Here is a 6,920-nt window from a genome sequence, read left to right on the forward strand (position 1 = left end):
TTCCATATTCTTTTCCATTATGGTTTATCACAGGATATTGAATATAGTTCCCTGTGCTATACAGTAGGACCTTGTTGTTTATCCATCCTATATATAATGGTTTGCATCTACTAACCTCAACCTCCCACTCCATCCCTCCCCACTGCCGTTGGCAACCACAGGTCTGTTCTCTATGTCTGTGAGTCTGTTTCTGTTTCGTAGGTAGGTTCATTTGTGTCATATTTTAGATTCCACATATAAGTGATATCATATGGTATTTATCTCTCTCTTTGTGACTTACTTCACTTAGTACGATAATCTCTAGTTCCATCCATGTTCCTGCAAATGGCATTATTTCATTTTTTTAAAATAGCTGAGTAGTATTGCATTGTATATATGTACCACATTTTCTTTATCCATTCTTCTGTCAATGGACATTTAGATTTTTCAGATATTCTATTTCTTCTTGACTCATTTTGGTTATTTGCATCTTTCTAGGAATTTGTCTATTTTAACAAAGTTGTCTGTTTGTTGCTATAATTAGTTCAGAATATTCTCTCATAATCATTTTGATTTCTGTAAGGTCAGTTGTGAAGTCCACTCTTTCATTTCTGGTTTTGGTAATTTGTGTCTTGTCTCTTATTTTTTTGGTTAATATAGCTAAGTTTTGTCAATTTTGTTGGCCTTTTCCTAGTATCAAATTTGGTTTCGTTGATTATCTCTATTAATTTTTTTCTGTGTCATTGATTTCTGCTTTTAATATTTATCATTTCTTTCCTTCTATTTGCTTTATAATTGTTTGCTCATTTTTTCTAGTTTCCTATGGTGAATGCTTGAGTTGTTGGGTTGAGATACCTTTTTTCTTTTTTGACTTAAGGCAGTAAATTCTCCTATAAGCACTGCTTTCACTGAATCCCCTATATTTTGATTTGTTGTGTTTCTGTTTTAATTGAGTTAAATCTTTAAATTTTAATCTTCTGCTATCTTTCTGGGGGGCCATGGATTATTTAGAAGTTTAATTTACAAATACTTGAAGTTTTCCCAGATTCTTTCAGTTATTGATCTCCATTTTAATTCCATTGTGTTCAGAGAACATACTTTGCATAATCTTTATACTTTTCAACTTAGTGAGGCTTGTTTTGTGTCTCAACATATGACCTATGCTGAAGAATGTTCCATGAATTCTTGAAAAGAATACGTATTCAGCAGTCATTGGTTCTGTAAATGCTACTTAAGTCAAGTTGGTTGATAGTGTTGTTAAAGTCTTCTTCATCCTTTCTGATTTGCTACCTGGTTGTTCTTTCAATTGTTGAGAGTAGAGTACTGAAATTTCCAACTCTTATTTTTGAATTGTGTATTTCTCCTTTCAGTGCTGTCGAGATTTGATTAATGTAAATGGGGACTCTGTCATTAGGTGTGTGTATTTTAAAATTTTTATATGTTCCTTGTGTATTGATAATGAATTGCCTCTCTTTGTCTCTAGCATTATTTGTTTCCTCAAAGTCTACTTTGTCTGATTTCAAGACAAACTAGAATATAGCCCTTCCAGTTCACTTGTGGTTATTATATGCCTACTCTATGTTTTACACACAAATTTGTTTGAATCTAAGATGTGTCTATTGTAGAAAACAAAGTTATATCCTGATTCTTCATCCAGTCTCACTATCTGTGCCTTTTAAGTCGGATGTTTAACATATTCATATTTAATGTAATTATTGATATGCTTGGACTTAATCTACCAATTTGCTACCTTTTTTCTATATGTCTCATATCTCTTTTCTTCTTCCATTCCTCCTTTGCTATCTTCTTTTGCTCTAAATGAAACTTTAGAGAGCACTATTTATTCCTCTATTGACATTTTAACTATTTATTTAGTTATTTTATTAATGATTGCTCTAGGGATTACAATATGCATCTTACCTTATCACAGTTTACTTTAGAATAATATTAACTGAAATTTGGCCAAATAGAGAACATCTGCTCAAATTTATCATTTCTTTCTCTGGCCTTTACTCTATTATTGTGACATCTATTGCATTTATATATATTATAAATCCAATAATATAGCTTTAAAATGTTATGCTTTTTTTTTTTTTTCTTTGCGGTATGCGGGCCTCTCACTGTCATGGCCTCTCCTGTTGCGGAGCACAGGCTCCGGACGCGCAGGCTCAGTGGCCATGGCATGGACGCACAGGCTCAGCGGCGATGGCCCACGGGCCTAGCCCCTATGCGGCACGTGGGATCTTCCCAGACCGGGGCACGTACCCATGTCCCCTGCAACGGCAGGCGGACTCTCAACCACTGTGCCCCCAGGGAAGCCCTATGCATTTTAATTAAGAGAAGAAATGAGAAAAAATACATATAGAGCCTTTGATATTTACTTATGTATTCCTTCATTTCTTCCTGTGTATTTCAAATTACTATCTCGTATCATTTTCTTTCAGTCTGAAGGACTTTTTTTGTATTTCTTGTTAGGCCAATATGCTAGCACCTCTTGATCTTTATCTGGAAAAAGCTTTTCCCATCCTCATTTTTAAAGGATAGTTTTGCTGGATATAGAATTCTTGTTTGGCAATCTTTCCTTTGGCACTTTAAATATGTCATTCTACACTTTTATGTTTTCCATTGTTTTTGATGAGAAGTCATTTTATCATTCAAGTGTATGTCATTTTCCTCTTGCTTTCAAGATTTTCATTTTGTATTTGGCTTTCAACAGTTTGGCTATGAAGTGCATGGTGTGGATCTCTTTGTGTTTATACTTCTTGGATCTGTAGGTTAATGTTTTTCATCAAATTTTTGAAATTTGGCCCATTATATCTTCAAATATTTTTCTGTCCCTTTCCCTTTCTCCTCTCCTCTGAGACTCCCATTATAATTATGTTGGTACACCTGATGTTGTCTCACAGATGCCTGTGGCTGTCTTTAACTTTCTTCAATCTTTTTTTCTCTTTGTTTTCAGATTAGACAATTTTTATTGATCTATTATGCTTGCTATTCCTTCTCTTAGGCATCTTAATTCTGCTTCTGAGCCCCTTTAGTAAAAGTTTCATTTCAGTTATTGTAATTTTCCATTCAAGAAATTTCCATTGGTTCTTTTGTATAACATCTTTATTGAGAGTCTCTATTTGTTGAGTGATTGCTGTAATGCATTGCTTTATTTATTTAAATATGGGTTCCTTTAGCTATTTGAATTTATTTACAATAGCTGTTTTGAAGGCTTTGTCTGCTATATCCAATATCTGGGGATAACCAGAGCCAATAGCTATTGACTCCCTTTTTTTCTGAGTATGGGCCACACTTTGTTGTGCCTTTGCCTGTCTTATGATGTTTTATTGAAAATATAATGTATTGTAGCAACTCTGGATTCCAATTCCCTTCTCTCATGCATTATTGTTGTTGTTTTGTTTGTGTACTCTGTCTCCCCAACAGTGTATGGCTGCTGATGTATCTGCTCAGTTGTTTGTTCTTATTTTTGTGTTTAAGTCCTCTTTCCCAGGTTTTGTCCTGGTGAATGCATAGCTTAGCATTCAGGTAAAGGTTAATCAGATTGTTCCCAGAGCTAATGAGGTTTCCACCTTCTGCTGATGGGTCTGTGTGTGGGCAAAGGACCACCTTCTAAGCTCAAGTGACTTTCAAGTGTACCTTGGCTTTCACATTCCACTGAAATCTCTTGCATCTTCACTCCATAAAAAGGCATACTGTGATGGCTGGAGATGTGCAGATGTCTTCAGTCTGCTGTAGTCTTTCTCATACATGTGCACACACTCTGGGATATGTTGAGAATTTATCAAGTCCCCATTGCTGTCTCACCTCCTGGCACTCCCTAGTAAATCCTCAGCTTTCCTTCTGGTCCATTGCTTGCTCAAAACGGTCCTGAACTGTTAGCAGATCTTCAGGTCTTCCCAGATCACTTGCTAATGAGATCTACTTTAACTGAAATAACTCCAGATCAGGTGAGATCTCTCTAGCAGTGGAATCAAAGGTGATAGTTTTCTTGCCCTGCCTCCACATTTTTAAAAATAAATTTATTTATTTTTGGCTGCATTGGGTCTTCATTGTTGTGCATGGGCTTTCTCTAGTTGTGGTGAGTGGGGGCTACTCTTTGTTGTGGTGTGTGGTCTTCTCATTGCAGTGGCTTCTCTTGTTGCGGAGCACAGGCTCTAGGTGCGTGGGCTTCAGTAGTTGTGGCCCATGGGCTTAGTTGCTCTGCGGCATGTGGGATCTTCCCGGACCAGGGCTCAAACCAGTGTCCCCTGCATTGGCAGGCAGATTCTTAACCACTGCACCACCAGAGAAGCCCCTGCCTCCACATTTAATGAACTATGATGATGGGAGGTGACAGTAGCTTCCCCAAGAAAGAACGTCACATGCTCTTGCTGTTTGTAACTGAATTTCAGTAGTTTTCATAAATAAAATTTTCTCACTTTGATGTGTGCACTTGGTGAACTTCCAAGCACTGAAATAGTTGTTTGACAGTTTTGACAGTTTTCTCCAGCTTTGATAAATGATTTTTGGGAAGATGTGTGGACTTGCTAACAGGATCATGTCAAAAATCCAAATAGCAAGCGTGCAGGCCTATCCCAGCAGTCAGGGGGCAGGCAGGGCATGGGCATCATGTGGCTCATGTACCTGCTGAGCTGGCTGTTGCTCTTCATCCAAGTGGCCTTCAACATGCTGGCCATTATAGCCAGACTCTATTACTTGGCAGAATTGATAGAAGAATACACAGTGGCCACTAGTAGGATCATAAAATACATGACCTGATTCTCCACAGCTGTATCGATTGGCCTCTACATTTTTGAGTGCTTCCCCACCTGCATGATTGGCATGGGTATCTGCACCAACCTTGTCTACTTTGGTCTCCTCCAGACCTTCCCCTTAGTCATGCTGACCTCGCTTAACTTCATCCTGTTGTGTGGGTTAGTGGTGGTGAATTATTACCTAAAGTTTCAATTTTTTGCAGAGGAATATTATCTTTTCTCAGAGGTCCTGGCTTATTTCACTTTCTGCCTGTGGATAATCCCATTTGCATTCTTTGTGTCACTGTTGGCTGGGGAGAACGTCCTGCCGTCCACCATGCAGCCAGGAGATGATGTGGTCTCCAATTACTTCACCAAAGGCAACTGGGGCAAATGCTTAGGAATCCTGGTTGTCTTCTCCTTCATCAAAGAAGCCATTCTACCCAGTCAGCAGAAGATATACTGACCCCCTGGGGAGGGGATGCTGGGGCAAGATCAGAAGAGTCAGGTCCCTGGGCCTCTGCCAGTAGCTAGAATGCACCTTCCCCCAGCCCTGGCCCTCCTTCCCTGACTCCCCCAGATGCCCCCATCCTCACCCTCCTCAGGAGGTTCAGCTTGGCTCAGATTTGATGCTGCCAGAGGCTGAGACTTCAGAGGGCACTAGGGAGGATGCTGTGCCTGCTTAGCCAGGAGGCCGTGTTCCACCTTTGGGGGGCAAAGGCTGAGCTCCTGTGGCCCTCCCGCCCCCTTCTGTCATGGGTCTGGAGTTCTGGCTCAGCCAGGGCAGGCAGGGCAGGGGCCGTGAAGCTGGAGAGCAGATGGTGATAATTGCTGTGGCAGATGGCCGTAGGGAGGGGCCGTGGCTTAGCACTTTTAAGAGAAAGTTTTTGCTGTTGAACTGCGATTTCTGTCCAAGTGCTGATTGCCATTTGAATAAAGATGCTAGATGGCACTGTTTGCCATAATACCCCGAAAAAAAAAATCCAAAGAGTATTTTTGTTGCAAGAATTCTCTTGCAGTGCTAGACATTGTTTATCTTTACTCACCATCCATTTCTACATTTATTCTTCTACTCCTTGTGAAGGGTGGGAAGGTTAAAAACTACATTTCTCAGAGACTTTTGCCCTTAGGAGTCTGGATTGATTGACTTGGGTTCTGCCAATAAGATGTGATTGCATGAGATATGAAGGCAGAAGGGAGGAGGGTGCCATTCTCTTGGCAGAGATGGCACTGATGTGTAGATTCTGGTAGATGTGAACTTTTGCAATGGCCCAATTCCATGTCCCACTCACTTTCACCCAGTTTCATGGGTGTGGCAGCTGTGACCTTGGCAATGGTTTCATGTAGCTTCTTGATCTCTGGATTACAGCTGCTATGGCATGAATTTGAGGCCTAGTCATAGCCCCACTGACTACAAATCTTAAAGTCCTTTCCATGATTTTGCAAGCAACTGATTCCCTGTATTAAATTCCTATCTGTTTGAAACATCTAGAGTGATTTCTATCTCCTGAACTACAACTTCATTTATACAATTATATTTTGGAGACTTCAGGATGATTAAACTCTTCTTTTAGGCAATGGTTACTCTCCCTTGAGGGGATATTATCCAGGCCTGACTGAGAAAATCACATATCACCCATAGTTCCTGGACTGGGATGTGGCAATCGTATGAGACTTGGATTGTCTTCATTGGGCAGGGTTGATATGTATTTTTTGTAGGTGTGGGCATTATTTAAAGTGTGTATATGGGAAAGGGGTGGTGAGAAGAGTTGTTTGTTGGTGAAATCTCAAACATTTCAGCTCAGATGCCCAGATCCCAGCTGCATGGAGCCTGGGAGGTGAGGATCGGCCCCTTCTTTGAGCTTCAATACTGGGAGGTTGGCCCATCTTCCATCAAAACTCACATGATGGGGGAATTCTTCCAACAGAGGAAAGTGTTCTGATCCTAGAGGCCCAGAAATAACACAGATTTGCCACAGTGGTAGTTGGATGAGAGCCTGGAAAGATGGGGAGGCCACATGGGGGAGCTATGTTTAACACAGCCTTGGAAATTCATCTGGAAATGCCATGTTGGCTGGGGATCCAGGAGGACCCAGAGGTGGAGTAAGACATGAAGAACAGTTTAGGTGGCAGTGGGGTGATGATGGTGAGTGAGAGTGTAGATTCCCCTCCCCATCTCCCAGAGCTCAGGGGTTCAAACCC

At 40.5% G+C, this 6,920-nt stretch overlaps 1 pseudogene; it reads left to right on the plus strand.

The window, feature by feature from the left end:
* Positions 1–4,593: 4,593 nt before the first annotated feature.
* Positions 4,594–5,184, plus strand: LOC103080358 (protein TEX261 pseudogene; annotated as a pseudogene).
* The last annotated feature ends 1,736 nt before the right edge of the window (positions 5,185–6,920 follow it).

This window comes from Lipotes vexillifer, unplaced genomic scaffold (genome assembly GCF_000442215.2).
Source record: "Lipotes vexillifer unplaced genomic scaffold, Lipotes_vexillifer_v1.1 scaffold466, whole genome shotgun sequence".
NCBI lineage: Eukaryota > Metazoa > Chordata > Mammalia > Artiodactyla > Lipotidae > Lipotes > Lipotes vexillifer.